The sequence below is a fragment of the Haemorhous mexicanus genome, chromosome 17, assembly GCF_027477595.1.
Source record: "Haemorhous mexicanus isolate bHaeMex1 chromosome 17, bHaeMex1.pri, whole genome shotgun sequence".
In the NCBI taxonomy this organism is placed as follows: Eukaryota; Metazoa; Chordata; class Aves; order Passeriformes; family Fringillidae; genus Haemorhous; species Haemorhous mexicanus.
In genome coordinates this window covers 1,254,809-1,270,875 of record NC_082357.1, presented here as the reverse complement: position 1 = coordinate 1,270,875, position 16,067 = coordinate 1,254,809, and the positions used below count along the sequence as shown (strand labels likewise).

General features: G+C 53.8%; 1 protein-coding gene across 8 annotated transcripts in view; it reads left to right on the top strand.

Moving 5' to 3' along the window:
- Positions 1-433: 433 nt before the first annotated feature.
- The window catches only part of CAPN15 (calpain 15), a 55,991-nt gene continuing 40,357 nt past the window's right edge, over positions 434-16,067 (top strand). For 3 of the 8 annotated variants that reach the window (XM_059861279.1, XM_059861272.1, XM_059861278.1), the window contains exons 1-3: positions 434-552; positions 5,778-6,159; positions 6,249-6,415. The gene's annotated coding sequence lies outside the window, so the exon portion shown is untranslated. Of the gene's footprint in view, positions 553-5,777; positions 6,160-6,245; positions 6,416-9,082; positions 9,124-16,067 lie in introns of all 8 variants that reach the window. The other 5 variants (XM_059861280.1, XM_059861276.1, XM_059861274.1 and 2 more) reach the window with 4 other exon arrangements.

Here is a 16,067-nt window from a genome sequence, read left to right as displayed (position 1 = left end):
CTCCGGGACCCTCAGCCTGGGCAGGTCCCACAGCCCCCGAGGCCAGCGCCGCCTGCGCTGCGACCCCCGGCCGGGGGTCGGCGCTCTCCCACGGGCTGCAAGGCACGCTGGGAGTCGTAGTCCTCTCCCACCTCACAGCGCCCGCCGCTCCTCACCGGCCGCTGCGGCCCGCGCCCTCCGCGCCCCCGGAGCTCGCCGGTCCCTCGGGCCCGAACCACCGCCGCTGCCCGGGGCTCCGCCGGGCCTGCCCCGGCCCCAAACCGCCGCTCCCGGTGCCCCGCTCGGCCGCCGCTTTCCGCTTCCTGCGCGCGGCGCCCCTCGGGGCTCGTAGTCCCGCCGCGCTATTCACGACGGTCCCTGCGCTGTCTCCGCGCCGCACGCCCGCGGCCGGGACGGGGCGCTGCGCCGCGGCGGCGGCGTAGGGCGGGCGCGGGGCTCGGGCGGGCGGGAGGAAGGGCCGGCGGGGCGGCCGGAGCGGGTGCGAGCTGCTCCGCCCGGGGGAACGCGCGGGGCCGGGGGGACGGAGCGGCAGCGCGGCGCCTCCACCCCCAGGTGAGCGGCGACGGGGACGCGGGGGAAGGGAGCGGGGACGGGCCGGCCGCCCGGGGCCTCCCGCCGCAGCCCCGCGGGCCGCGGCTCCCGCCCGCGCTGGGGGTCGCCCGGGGCTCTCCCGGCCGGAGGCGCCGGCTGGGCCCGGCCGCCCCCGGGCCGCCCCCGGGCCGCCCCGCACCACCTGTTGCCGGTGGGCCCGCGCGGGGGCCGGAGGCCGGGGCGGCCTGGGGGGCGGGCGGTGCCGGGGTCCCGGCTCGGGGCTGTGCGGCGGCCGGGGTGCCTTGTCCGGGGCTTTGGAGAGACCCGGGGGCTGCGGGGGCCCCGCTCGCGCCCCGGCCCGGCCGCACGGCCGCAGGGGTTTTAACGGGCTCGAGGGTCGTGCAGCAGCCGGGGGGGACGGGGCGGCTCTGTGATTGCCCGCCTTAGGCTGCAGTGCCTGACCTGCCTTCTCCCCACGCCCGGCGCGGCGAGATCGCAGCTCCCGGCTCCTGCCGCGGGCAGGGCAGCCCCGCTCGGGGCACCGCCGAGTGCCGACTCCGGCTGGAGCCCGGCAGAGCCCCCAGCACCCCGGGCTGCCTGTCCTGCAGTTCTTCATTCTCACCTCCAGCTTAGACACCCATGCTGGGGCTAAGCAGGGCTTTATGCAGAGGTTCTCAAGCCTCTGCGAGTTTGCCCTTTAGAGTCAGTTGACTGGCTATTATCCTTGGGTCTTGAACATCCTAAGGCTGTTGGGTCCCAGTGTCTCATCATATCCCTGGATTTTGCTGCATGTCAGCTCAGCTGCAGTTGAGGCATCTCAACCTCCAGATCCTGGATGCAGGAGTCTTAGAAGGTGGAAAAAGCTCTGTACTTGCCAGCCTCTCCATTTCCAGAGCTCTCTGCTCTCCCTGCTCCTGGGGTACATCCCCCCAAGCACCAGGAAACAACTGTTCAGGGTGATCATCCGTGCGCCTGTAAGAGGAGATTGGATAATGTGAACGTTGTGTTTGAAATGTCATACTGTTTCCTTCAAGCTGGGAATCTCAGTGGAGCTTGGCTCTCCATAGGCCCGCAGGCCCAGGATGCGGCTGGGTGGGTTCCCATGGTCGGACAGAAGGTTATGTGGGAATTGCTGGCTGCACGTGGCCTGGGGCACTGGTGCATGACAGTGCTGCACTGCTGTGGGTGGGTCAAGAGCTGATGGAGACGGAGATGTGTTTGGAGGGAGCCAAGGTGGAGGTGAGGGGTGCATGTCCCAGACTGTGGCTCTGAATGCAGAGATCTTGCCACGCTTTGTACGTTGTCACCTGGGACTCAGAGGGACTTGTGCTTCAGGGCTGTGCTCTTCTCTAAACTGGAGCAGACCTGTGGTGACAGATTGCTTGCCCGTGACTCCGAGAGTCTGCTGGTGGCTTTTGTCTGGCTGTTTTTTGAGATCCTGCTGAACAGTCTGGCTCATGCCCCTGAGTGCACCAGAGCAGGGCTGAGCTGTCTGAGCATAACCTGTCCAAGGCATGATTCAAATTACCCTGATTTTATGTGTGTGGGGATATGAACTCATTTCAAGTTGCATCAGCTTCTGTTTGTGTCCAAGGCTTTAAGAGTTGAAGGCAGAAGGCAAGACCCAACATTGCTCCCTTCCTGGGAGGGGTGGAATGGCTGGAGAGCCCTTTGAAGGTCTGATGTGACTGGCTGGGTTTGCAAGGCCTGATTGCTTTGGCAGGAGGGAGAGCAGCCTCCTCCAGCCTGTTGACTTGGTGCATAAGGGAACTGGAGGCGTGGGCCAGGCACGGTGTCTCCTGAATCAGAATAAATCTTGGAAAACAACTCAAAAGTGCTAAAGTTGCACGTAAAAAAGGTCAGGTGTAGTGCTCAGACTCGGAGCTGTCTCGTGGTGGCGGAAGGGCTGGGTGACCCCACGGAGGAGCCTGGATGCCCTCAGCAGATGCACTGATTACCCCTCACTCTCCTGCTTGCTCCCCCCTTATCTTTGCTCTGGGCACCCTTTATCTTTGCTCGGAATTCTGCTTTGCAGAGGGAGGTGGCCATGGCCCTGGTGTTCCCTCAGCCAGCTGAGAGCAGTTGGCTTTACTTGTGGAAAACATGCTGCACTCTTCTGTCCCTGAGGTTTTGTGGGAGCATTCCAAGTTTGCACTGATTGCACGTGAGATCCAGAGAGAGACTCAGCCTGTGTCGTGTGCCCATGGTCATGTTGATCCCCACTGCTGGAAACATCATCTGCTCCTAGGTGGAGAAATGCTGTTTTCCTCTCATCTTCCCGTTTCATCTGAATCCAGGCTTGTTTTTTTCTGGCTTTGTTCTGACCCTTCCTGTGAACAGAGGGGTCTGGGAAGGCCCAGACCCTGTGGCATTTCTCCAAGTGAGGATTTTTATGAAGCAGAGGGAAGTTGGAGTGAGGAACTATGGCTGCCTGTGGTCAGAGGAGGCAGATTTGGACAGTGTGTGTTAGCTCAGTGTCCTGCCATCATGGCTCTTTCCCAGTGCCCAGAGCTGGGGAGAACCTTGTGAGCCCCTGTTCTGCTGGAACTTGGGGCTCTGATCAAGGTCACACTCAGTGCAGGCTTCGGTGGGAAAGCTACTTATGCAGGTGGGACAGGTGAGTCAGTGGCTTCCTCCTCATTTTCCGTCATAATCCCACTCTGGAGCGAAGCGAGCTGCCTCCCTGCTCCTCTGCATCTGCCTGTGTTTGCCTCAGCCTTGCTGCTGGAGCCTTCCTGAGAGGCTCCCTCCTCTCCAGGCCACAGTCACCAGGCTGGGCAGGGAGGAGCAGGCTGCTCCGAATTTCTGTCACATTTGCTGTTTGGAGTGTTGACACTTGCCTTGCATTTAGCAGTGGCAGCTGAGGAAGCCAAGAGAGGCAGAAGATCTGCTGCCTGCTCACGAGAAACATTTAACTCTTGCCCTCACAGCTCCCTTCCCCGTGTGCTGGCAGCTCTCAGGCTGGCTAAGAGGAAATGCCGGTGCTGTTCCCAAAATTTGTTCGTGTTCAGTTGCTCAAAGGATGAGGAGGTTTTTGCGTGCCATTTCCTCTTGCTCTGGAAGAAAAGAGCGCTGGTGCCCTGATGCCTGGGCAGAAGGGAGAAGGGGGAGCCCTGGCAAGGAAATAGGATCCAGAGAAATGTGTCACCAGCAGAAAGAGCAATTGTTTTCCTGCATTTCCATGGCAGAGCCTTGTCCTGTTTAGGCAGCCCGTGTTTGACAGCCAAGATAATACATTTATATTGATGTAATTAGCGGGACGTGGAGTTTGCTGAATGGCTCGGGGGCAGCCTGCTTTTCAGAGTAACTCCAGCAAATAGATCAGGGAGGATTGGAAAGCTGCCGTGGGTTGCTGGAATTGGCCCGTTGGGTTTCTGGAGGTTGAATACATAACTGCTGATATTTCCTATTGTGCTGTACCCTGCCTATTTGAAAAGAAAATAACTCAAGGGAACATGGGGCTATTTTTGCCAGCTTGAGATGATCAAGTTTGATTTCTAAAAACTGAAGCCGAGTCTTTAGGCTTGCACATTAAAACCAGCGTTGGAGCCATATCTCTGTTCCTCCACAAATGCGTGCCTCCACACTTTGCCAACGGTGTAAACTCTAATGAGTGTTCATAAAAAAAGAAAGAGCTTTTCTCTTCCTGCAGTGCAGCCCCTTTTGTAGGAAATGCTGTGGGCCTGAGCAGGCTCAGCATCAGGGATGGTGGCAGTGACACTGTGTCAGGGGACTGAGCTGGTGTCCTGCCCCAGCCCTGGCGTGAGCAGCCCTTGCCAGTCGTCAGGGTTATCAGTGCATTCTCAGTTTGGTGAAATAGAGACCAAGACCTTACAAAAAGCTGTTGTCCTCCTCCAGTGATGCTGCCCATTTGCATTTCTAATGTGATGCTTCCAGTGGCACCAAAGTTTCCCCTTCAGCATCTGGTTCCCAGTCCCAGCCCAGGCGATTTCAGTTTACGGAGGATATCACAGGCAGCTTCCCAACTTGTGTCCTTCTGCTCCTGTAACAAAAAGGTTTGCAGAGAAAGTTACTCATGGACAACTTTGCTGGCAGCAAATCCCCTGTGTTTGTGCTGGTCCATAGAAGTGGGAGTGCAGCACTAGGGTCTTTGTGTGCTCAGCTCTGTCCTCTGCTGTGGCCATCCACAATCCACAGAGGCTGCATGTGGTCAAGGTCTTGCTCTCCAGCTTGCCCCTTGTCAGTCTGCTTCCTGCAGACTCTGGCCAGCAGGCAGAGCTCGGGAAGTCCTTGGAATTCCAGCCCTGGCTAGCAGGTCTGTGCTGAGCTGCTGGGTGCTGAGTGCTTTCCCTTCCTATCCCATGGAATGTGCAAGGATACTGATGTGGTGTGGCACTTGGGGGGTGCTCTGTCTTCTGGTGTTGGTCTCACTGCCTCATTAGCTCTCCTGAATCTCCTGCCTTTCAGTGTGGGAGCAGCTCAGTGATTGCCTTGGAGGGGCTGTGGGCTTGGAATTCCCTGTGTAGCTGCACAGACCCTTGGGCTGAAAGGATCAGGGTGGTCCTTTTGAGCCTGAGGGGTTCCTGATTCAGTCCCTTTTTTACTTATTACTGGTTCTGAGTGGTGTTCCTGGCCCATTCTGTACACCCTCCCTCTGTTGCTCTGGTTCTGTTACCAGCACCCGTCCAGGTGTTCACCACAGGGCACCTTCTCCCCACTGCCTGGCATTGTCAGTGCTGGAAAAGAAGAGCTCTTTGTGAATTCACCATCACCTACCCAAGGGGTATCACACTGCATCTGATGGTGTGGCTGTGGGGATGGTGAGCAAGGTGAGGGGGCAGAATGGGGTCCCTTGCTCTGCTATGCTGCTAAAGAGACTCGCTGATCACATGGTGCCAGCTGAATCTTTATTTTTGTCCTCCCTCCCCAACCTAAACTAGAGGAAGTGAGAGTGTGCTGGAGAGCCAGACACTTATGGACAAGGGTTCTGGTTGCCTCCATCTGCTAAAAGCCCGTCCCAAAGGAGACAGCACTTCCCCAAAGCAGGAATTTCATTAAAACAGGTTGTTTTGAGAGCAGAGATTATGAAGGAGGAAGGGGAAATATCTCAGAGGAGGGAGGTTTGCCGAGGCAACTACTCAAACGTCATGGCTTCTGGGGGTGGGATGGGCATGTTTGGCATAATCAGAGGAATTTGAACTTCAGAATCTCCGGGAGATGTAGCTGGTAATGATGTCCTGGCTATGCAGAGTAATTAACATCTGTTTCTGTATTTGAACATTCAGGCAGCGTGCCCCGCCAGACATCGCTGCGTTCCCATCCGGCCCCTCGGGACATCCTGCCCTGTTGCTAATTGTCGAGAGCTGTCCAGAGTCCTCCTCCATGTGATCCTGCTGTGCCCCATCCTGCTGTGCTCCCCAGGTGTGCCATTCCCTGCTCTGATGACAGCTCCCACCAGGATGCTGAGCAGCAGCCACCGGCAGGGAGAGAGGCCAGCGGTGGGCATGGAACTGTAAAGTCACAGCCAAAGGTTCTGAGAGCACAAGTGAAGAGTCTGAGCTGACCCAAAAGCTGCCTCCAGGGGGGACCAAGCTCCAGCTGGATGTCGTGGGAAGCTCTGCGGGCTGGAGTTCAAGGGGATGCTGATTGAGGGACCAAAAATGTGAGGTTGGTTGTCTCTGCTGGTGCTATGCTGATGGGCCTGGAGTCTCAGCAGTCATCTATTCTTACATGCCTTTTTTCACTCTGTCCAGCAGCTTGGGACAGCAGCTGCTCCTTCCAGGCTTGGTGTGCTCCCAGTGCTCGGTGCAGGGACCTTCTAGCATGCTCCTCCAGCCAGGCCACTCAGTGGGTGCCAGCAGTGGGACGCCAGGCTGACCCTACAGCGACTGGCACTGGACCTGCCAAGCAGGAATTGTGTTGGGTGAGAGGCTTTTCTGACTCAGCTGGCACTGGGCTGGGCTGGAAGGGGCTGGAAGGAAGGAGACCTTCTCTGCTCTGGTTTGTGAGCACAGTTACCCTGCTTCGTGTCTCTCAGGCCTCTCGTTCTTGTCTTTCTTCCTTGTTTGAATTCCTCCTCTCAGTGTTTCTGTGCTGGCTGTGTGAAGGCTATGTGCTTCAACGGGTGGGAATACCAATGTCCTCTGGTTTCCTCATGGTGAAGAGGGAACTGTGAAAGTGGAAGAGAAATTGTGGGGTCTTCCAGCACCTCGCAATCTTAATCTACATGTCTGTCCCAGGGTGTGTTTGAGGCAGTGCAAGGGCAGGGCAATAAATGAAGAAACTCTACATAGGTTTGCCTGCAGTAACCACAGAGCTGTGGCAGTTCCCAGCCCACTGGTACAGAGTGGTGACTGTTGTGCCTTGTGTGGCTGGGCTGCTCTCAGCCTGGGCATTCAGAATGTGGCTGGGCTGCTCTCAGCCTGGGCATTCAGAGCCTGGAGGCAGAACGAGGTGCTGGGAAGCCAGTCTGAGCTTGGACCATCAGGATACATTTGCAGCATGTGATGGTATTTCCTTGGATTCAAGTGATCCAGGTTGACGTGGCCTCATCCAGGTTGAGGCTTTGGGTTAATCAGATGGACACTGGTGCTTGCTGTGGTGGCCCATCTGGCCTGGCTGGTTGTTTATGGACTAGCTGGAATCTCTGTGTTGTTGATGCCCAGCCACAGCAGAAGGTCTGCAGAAACCTCTCGTGGCTTTGGTCAGTGAAGCTGGGCCATGAGCACTCTGGTGTTTGAGTGGTGAGTGGTGACTGTCACCAGGCAGGTGTTGGTCAGATCTCCACCCCGGCTTCTTCTCCTGGCTGAGAGGGATGAGGTGGCATTCCTGCATTTGGATCTGTTTTGATGCAGCCTTGGAATGTCTTCCAAAAGCTCCTGCCCTTGTTCCTGTTGCCCGACCTTGCTGTGTCTTAGCAGGCAGAGCCTGCTGGAGGGAGCCTGGGGGTCTGCAGCCCCACACAAGGCTCAGGCCTGTGGATGTGTCTCATGAGGCATGTGGGAGTGGCTCCGGTAACATGATCTCCTCTCCATCTGCCCTTTTGGTTCAGGATGCAACCAGCAGCCCTTGGTTAAAGCTCAGCTCCCTCCTCATGTTGGAGGTACCTCTCGTGGCTGGCTGGCTTTGCTCCACCATTACTCAAACCATCTGCATTGTGTTTCAGCCTTCTCAGAGTACAGCCTTTACCTCGTGTGACCATTGCATTTGTTCAAATTACTGTTCCCAGAAAATGTTGCTTAAGGTGTGTGTAATTGAACACATCCTACAATTCCAGCTGTGCTGGTGTAGCTGAAGAGGAGCCACTTGTGATGGAGACAGTGAGCCAGTAAAACTACTCTGGTGAGGAGAGGGGAGGGTTGTGGTGGTTTTAGGCATTGCTTTGTTTGTATCACTTGTGCCAGGTGTCATTCCACACCTGTAATTTCAGTACAGCATGATCTCCTAACAGAAGCAATGGCATGGCTGCCACATCAGTGTGCAGAAGGATTGTTGTGTTTTTCAGGTGTCATCTGGAAGTGAAGAGGTGGTGAGCAGTATTGTGGTGCTTTCTTATTAAACGATTGTGCTGAACTGTGCTTCCCTGTTGCTCAGAGAAGCTGTGGCTGCTCCATTCCTGGAAGTGTTCAAGGCCAGGTTGGATGGAACTTGAAGCAGCCTGGGATAGTGGAAGGTGGCAGGGGGTGGTAGGAGATGGGCTTTAAGGTTCCCTCCAAGCCAAACCATTGTGTGATTCTGATTCTAGATGAGGAACTTCCTCTCTGCCCCTTGAGTCTGTCCCACCTCCCTGTTTTCTCGCAGTTCCCTGTGCTCCTGAAGAAGGCAGGGCCTCTTGTGCAGCTCTCAGCAATTATTGTGCTTTTATCGCTTGGTTGTTTGTGATGGAAATGCCAAATGGCACCATTGTCTGACAGGCTTCTTCCACCTCTGTGCTTGCCTGAGGCATGGCTAGAGATGTGTTGGCTTAAATCTAGGCCAGTTGGGTGGAAATTGGGTGGTGCCTGATGGAAGCCAGGGAAGGCCAAATTGCATTAAAATGGCAGAAGGGGACAGCCAGGTGCTGCTGCGTGTGTGGCTTGGGCAGGGCACTGCAGTGAGGACTGGAGCTATCTCTAGGAAGGGATGCAACTGGATGTCTTGGGCAGATGATGTATTTACTGTCTGTCTAGTCTGTGTTAGAATTAAAGCTGTGAGTGGAGTGTCTGGGGACAGTGTGCTCAGGGGACATCTCCACCTCCTGCCTCTCAGGCTTTGCTTTCCAAGTCTGTGCTCTGAGTTTTCACTGGCTGTGAGACTGTTTCTTGCTGCAATTCTCTTCCCCTCCCTTCTGCAGTGGCCAGCCCTTCATCTGCTTATCTGTCAACTTAGCATGATCCGAAGATACAATCCCTGCTGTCCTTTTGGGAATGACCTTGTGTCTGTGCTATGTCTGGGTCTCTATGAATTTGGGTTGCTGAGTGTTTGGGGGGATGGAACTTCATGGGTCATCAAGTCCAGTTCCACGCTGCTGAAGATGGGCAGTCATGTCATGCAGGTCATGAACTTGTCCAGGAACTAATTATTGGAACTCATGCTGTGCTTTTTTCCCCAGTGCTTCTGGAGCAGCTGGTCCAGAGGTCTGCTCTTGGAAAGGTTAGAAACCCTCCTCAGCTTCCAGTGTCCACTTTTCCTGGGTTGGTTTGCTGTGCCTGTGTCATTGCAGAGTGTTAGCTTGCAGATGAGTTGATGACTTGCACATTTTTTTTCCTTCCCTGGTTCTCTGTAACCTTTATGTCCTGCAGCAGTTCTGGCTCTGGTTGGAGATTTGTCCTGAGAAATGTGCTGAAGGCTGTTTTGTTTTCCCATTTGGGCAGCTTGGGTTGGCTGGGCCCATTTGTTTCCTTGTTGTGCTTTTGAGTGTTTCAAGTGCAGGTGGAGCTGTGAGCTGCACAGTTTGTGAATGTTAGCAAGTACAGACGAGCACTTTATGTGCTGCTGTCATTTCTGTCTTTTCTTTTTTAATGTTTGTCCTTGCTACTTGTGCCACCTTGCCCCTTCAGGAGGGAGAGATGTCAGAAACATTTGAATCAAGGTGAAGCTGATAAAGCAGTGTATTGAAGAACCAGTGCCTGGCTCTTACTCGTGGCTCTTATTCATGTTTATCTCTAGCTGTGAATGTGCAATAACAACAGTTCTGTTCAGCACAGGCTGGCACAGCCTCAGACAGGAAGATCTGCTGTTTACCAAGCAACACTCTGCTATAAGTGAGAAAGAGAGGGAAAAAGTGGTTTATTGCTGCTGGGTAGCTCAGAGTGTAGTTAAACCTTTCAGAAAAAAGAGGAAACTAAGAGCACATGTGTTACTCAAGATGCATTTTTCCTGGCAAGGGTCCCATGTGTGCACTCTTCTTGCAAAGCATCCCTGCGTATGCTCCTTCGCATTCAATCCAGAGCATATTGGGAGCAGGCAGGCAAGAGCTTCCTGTTTTTATAATGCAACTGGTCTCAGCAGGCAGTCTGTCGAGGTGATTTTTCAGCCTGACATCTTTGGTAGCTGGGGCAGCCTGTGAGCTGAGTAGGACGGCAGAACTCTGCTGCAAGGATTATAAACACGGGGAGGAAAAGATCTGGAAATGAGATCTGCTGGTAAAGCTTCCCGGGATTGGATGCTGTGGTTTGTGTTGTTCTGTTCCTTCCCCTGCGAGTGTCCCTGTGGCATTTCCTCGATGCCGGTGCTGGGAGGGCCCTGCCAGCCCACCCACGCTGTGCTGAGCTCCGGAGTCCCCACAATTGGCCGCCAATTGCGGGACACACGCGGCTCGCTGCACTTCAATGGAGCAGTGTTAATTGACTTAATAGAGCCCTGGGCTTCGAGGGATTTTGTTGTGTGGGTTTTCTTAAACGTATGTGCACTCAGACCCTTCTGCAGCAGTGCCCTTGTTGCCATTTTCACGCTGTTCAGAAACTGCTTTGCAGTTGTCAGTGGAGATGTGGTTTAAAGTTAACCCTTATTTTGAAAAATCTTTCCTGCTTCTCCTCTTTTTCTCCCTCCAGCTTGTGATTGCCCTTTCAGATCTGTGTAATCCCCTCTCTCAAAGTGACAAGGATAGATTTCCAGTAGCTCCCTGGATTAATTGTTACTGGTTTACTGTGTCCAGTGTGAGGGAGAAGAGGAAACTTTGTTCAGACTTGGATGGTGGTTGCTGTGTGGCCAGGATGGCTCTGCAATACATCTGCTTTTTGTGTCAGTCTTTCACTTCACCCTTCAAACACCTCTTCCTCTGCCTGCATACTTACAAAGAGTCAGTGCTGTGCATTAAATGCAGCTTAGCCCAATTCAGCTGCTGTGTATGAGTTTTTTCTGGGCTGAAGTTGGGCCAGAACTAGTTTCAAAGTAGCTGAAAGAAGGTAAAGACCCTCAAGCTCACCTTTGTACGTTGTTGTCTGTGGCCAGAGACTTGTACTGCTGTTCTGAACTCTGTAGCATGGAGTGTGAGATCCTGTTGTGTGCTGGTCTGGGACTCCAGGTTCAATTATCTTGTTACCTCATTAATAGCCCATCTGGAAATCTGCTTCCAGACAGTTCACTTCAGCTAGGGGTATCTCTGCAAGTGATGTACTGGTCTTACTTCTCACCAAGATCTGGAAAACAGCTCACTTAAAGCTTCCTGTCCCCTTAGTTTCCTGCAAGGCCAGACTATCTGACTCTCTTCCCTCAGCCCTCTGGCCCAGAACAAACATTTGGGTGGGTGAGTTTCACCCTTCTCTCCCTTTTCTATGTCCTCCCATCTGCAGTGCTTGCACACTGCCTGTCATCCTCGAGCCTTGCACATCTCAAGACTCCTTGGCCCTGGCAGGGAAGGCTGAGCTTTCTGAGTCACAGAGCCCTGGGGAGCTCTGTGTGGAGCACAAGGGCTGGAAAAGCCTCCCCCATCCCAGCTGAATGTGCCAACCACTGTCCCATCCCTCCAGCTGGACCCCTGCCTCCGTCTGTCCTTGGAGGTACCTTCCCACCCCTCCCTGTTAGAAGCTTTGCAAGGAATTGGAACTTGCTGACACCTTCATTTCCTGCCAAGACTGCAGCACTTGGGCTGGCTTGGCAGATGAGGGCAGGGAGAAAGAGCAGCAAAACTTTGTCTTGTCCCCAGCTGTTTGCAGGACACCTGCTCAGCACAGAGTGTTCCAGCTCGCCTGCTTCTGCTGCACTTGAGCCGTGGAGCTCTCGTTGGGTCGGCGTTTGCAGCTTGGGTTTCAGTGCTGTGCCTGCCTGAGGTGGGTGTCTTGTTGCTTGTCTGCTCTTCCCCTGCTGCCTTGTGGAAAAAGAGAGGATTTTTCCCTTCCTCTCCCGGGGTTACTTCTTTCCTCAGAGTCATCTCAGCCTGGTGAATTGCAGCCATGCTCTTCTTGCTGCTGGTGCCTGGTTTTGCACATCCTCAGGTCCTGCCACCCTGCCTGGAGCTGGGGGCTGGCTAGGTCACACAAGTGCTTGAGCTCCTTTCCCTTCCTTGGCTAGCATAACACCATCAGACACTCCCCTGTGCATTCTTAGCTATCCCAACCTGCTCTGGCACTTTATAACCTCCTTAGGCTGCCTCATCTCATGCTATGCCCCTTCCAGCCCTGCACACCATTCCCTGCTTGCCCTGGCCTCCCTGAGCACATACCTCCTTCAGGAGAGATCTGCTGTGCATGGAGGCAGGACTGGTGGGAGACCAAGTGTTGGCCATTCCTCCAGGATGTCTGAAGTGCTCTTCTCCAGCTCGATGGCCCCACGCAGCCCCAGCTCCTCCTGCTGTCCCTGAGCTCCTGGTGTTTAAGGGTGTGAGTCACATCCTGCAGTCCCCAGGGAGGAGGCCGCTCCTCCAGGGCTGTGTGTGGGCACTGGACAGTGAGAGCTCTTCAGGAGCCCTGGCTTCTCCCTGCCAGCAGCAGCTGACATGGGGCTGAAGGCAGAGAGCTCCTCCTTTGCTGGTTGTGGTGGTACCAGGTCCCAGCACATCTGGATCCCCAGGGAATGGTCATGGCCCCCAGGCTGCCAAAGCTCCAGGAGTGTTTGGACAATGCTCTCAGGCACAGGGTGGGATTGTTGGGGTGTCTGTGCAGGGCCAGGAGTTGGATCCTTATGGGTCCCTTCCAACTCAGGACATTCTTTGGATCTTAGTCAGCCCCCAGGCAGAGGAGCTCGTGCAGCAGAGGGAGGAGAAGGGCTGGTACTTCAGCTTCAGTCTTAGAAAAAAGTCTCCTGAAGCTTCCTCTGGGCACAGCTTTGAGGGATGTGTTTTCCTCAGGGACGTGGTGAGCCTTCTCCTGGGCCAGCTGCTGGCCCTCACCTCAGACCAGAGCTGTCTGGAGCTCAGTATGTCTGATGGTATTTTCATTCCTAGATCTTCCCTGGAGCAAGGGAGCAGCTCAGAACTGACTTGATTTATAAGCTAGGGGAGTGGAGGAGTTAATGAAGTGACAGAGTCTTGTCCCTGAGTTTCCAAGGCTGAGAACCAAGAGAGGCTGGAAAATTTAAGCAGGAGCAAAGCTGGCTCGTGCCACGTGGATCAGTAAATTTCTAGGAAAAGGAGTGTGGGGGTATCCCATCACCAAGAGGAGCTGCTGCACATGGGACAAGCTGGGGTGAGTCTGCCTCCCTGGTTTCCTTAGTGGCTGCAGCAGCTCCAGGGACCTCTGTCTCTTCTTCCTGCTGTGTGCCAAAGGGAAGAGCTCGGTGCTGATGCTAGGAAAAGTTGATCCTGCAACTTCCTAGATGCATTGAAACACATGGGCTAGTTCCTTTTTTTTTTTTTTTCCCAGCTCTCTTCAGAGCCAGGACATACTTTGAAAGTGGAGGGAAGGAAAGGGGGTTGGGTAGATCCCCACCCTTCCTGCCTGCTCCGCTGTGACACAAGAGCTGGGGCCCAAAGGGTCAGCCCTGCTCCCTGGTGTGGAGGAATAAGGTTATGTGGAAGCATCCAGGCAGCTGCTTTGCTGTCCTGGCAGCAGGAGGAGCTCCATGGGCAGCTTTGCTGTCCTGCACACTCTGTACATGCCTGCTGCCCAGGGTCTGGTGGAGAATTTGAGGGAGGGTCTACATCATGTACCACAGATCAGGGTAAGCAGCTGTGAGTGGGCTTGGGGCTGGCGAGATCAAACCTGGTTTCATTTTGGAAGTGATATTTTGGGAGCAGTTACCCAGCATCAGTTTAAACCTGGTAATTATTGCAGCTGCAAGGAGCAGGAAACCAAAATCCAAACTCAGCATCTTGCTAAGGTGCTTAACTGTTAATTTCCATGAGTGAGATCCACCCTTCTCAAGACACTTCAATCTGTTCACGTTGTTGCTTCCTCTCCAGATTAGATAGGTGGAAGCAGTGCTTTGTTAATTAGAGGGAAAATCCTGGTTCCTCCTGCCAAGACAGAGGAGCTCTTGGCAGTTTGCTCCCTTTTGGTGACTGAAGCCTCCCCTATTCAGCCGTGTGCCTGCAGGTCATCTCCTGGAGCAACTCCCTGCCCAGTGGCAGAAATTCCTCAAAAATAAGGCTGAGTGCTTCCAGAGTGGCTTTCCTCTTCTTTAATTGACCCCTTCCCTTTTTGGGGTGCAATTTCCATTCTCACCTTGGCTTCTTGGAGGCACCTCATTTGCTTAGTGTTGGCCAAAGGCATTTCGGGGCTCGGCATGGTGAGCACGTAGGTGCTTTGCATTGGGCTGTAACGTTGCTGCCACTCCTGTTCTCAGACTGGTTTGCCTTCTCCCCACCTCTGAGTAACGCTCTCCCTTCAATATCATTCATTGGCTGCTCTCACCTGGCATGAGGATGACCCTGAGGAGAAGGATTTACTGCTTTGCCTGGAGAAATCCGATTTCACACGGCACTCACAGCCAAGCAGCCCAGTTAGACCAGACAGTCTTGGAGATCACTCCGACTTAGCTAGGTTATCCTCCACCTGTTTATAGCTCCCTTCCTCTCCCAACTCCACCCAGTGTGGGGTTTCACTGCAGGTTCTGAAGCAGGGCTCCCAGCCTTTTCCCTCCCTGCAGAGCCTGGAGGAGACGGGCGGGGAGAGCGGCACCACGGCGGGAGCCGGCAGCGATGCGGGCAGCAGGCATGTCTGTCTCCTCTTGGGATGAGCTAAAACTGGCATTTCCATGGGCAGCAGGAGGAAGCCAAGGGTTCTGCTTTACCAGCTTGAGGAAGTGATCTTGAACCAGGCTGTGGAATTGCTTTATGTGGCAATTTAACCCAACTCAAGGGGGAAAACGGCAACCGACGCCTGGGCATCCTTCCTCTGTTTGGCTCAGCCTGCATTGAGGGGCTGTTCTCCCCATCTTGCCTTTGCTTACCTATCTTATCATGATAGAACCTGAGGTTTTGAGGTAAGAGACAGTTTGTTCTTCTAGTAGGGGACAGAGTTGCATCCCCTGTGCTTTTGCTGCTGGGTTGGGGCGGAGGAGCCAGAGACACCACTGGGGTGGGATGACTGATGTCTCCAGATAGACTGAGCTGATGGTATTTGGAAGTGCTCTTCCCCTCAGGTCGTGTGGCTTTCATTTAGCCAGAAAATCAGATTTGTTACAAATTACCTGCTTGAATAGCAGGAAATGAGAGAGGATGTGCCAGGGATCCACTTTGGGTGGATATGCAGAAATCAGTGAAACCTCGCTGTTGGGTAGTTGGGATGGTGGGGAGTGGGGCTGATACACAGCAGGGAGGCAGCCCAATTAAAACAAGATTAAAACAAGGAGGGGATAGGGAAAACTGTGTTCTTGAGCTTTCTGCAGGTTTGTTTGGTTCATCCAGGCTTTGCAGGCTACAGAGACCATGACAGAGCAGTTAACATTCTCCAGTTAATGACCTAATGCAGGCACATTCTGGTATTGAGCTTGTAACAAAATTGCACCTGTTCCTTGAGCTGGTCCTTTTGGGAGTCTATTATCTATCAAGGCCTTTCTTGATCCCTTAGATCAATCCTGGGATTGAAAAGCTGTATTTTAGGACTCCTCGTCTCAGCCTTTTTACAGCAAAAGTGGTTTCTTTGCGAAGGTCTTTCTGTGGTTCATTCATCTCCTTAAATCCTGGTGGGTAATTGAATAAGCTCAGCTGTGCTAATTTTTCCATCTTCCTTGTTTCTTCTTTTTTGCTCTGTTAAATGTTGCCTTGATCCATTGCTGCTGACATGCATCCAGATTGTCCTGCCTTTTCACTTGAAGGAGAGACGTGTGTGTTTAAACTTCTTTTAATACAGAGGACATGAAATGTTTCTGGAGTTTAATTGTGAGGATGCTTGAAGAATAAATTCCAGAAAGTAGGAAAGAGCGAGGGAGAAAAGGAGAAGCAAAGCCCCAGACCTGCTTCTGTGGGTAGGGATGTGCTCAGGATCAGCTAAAACTTGCCTTGGGCTGAAAGTTAATAGTCACAGAAAACACTTGTGCAGATCCCCACTCTGTCCAGTTCCAGTCCTACTGGGGTGTTAGTGGGAAACAAGAAAAGAGGAAGATTTTATTTTACATGTAAGCACACAAACCATCCAGTCCTTGTAGCTGAGTAACTAGAACTGGTGTGCCAGTCAGAGCCCAGACTAAGCTGGTGTGTGTGGTCCCCAAGGGCTGCA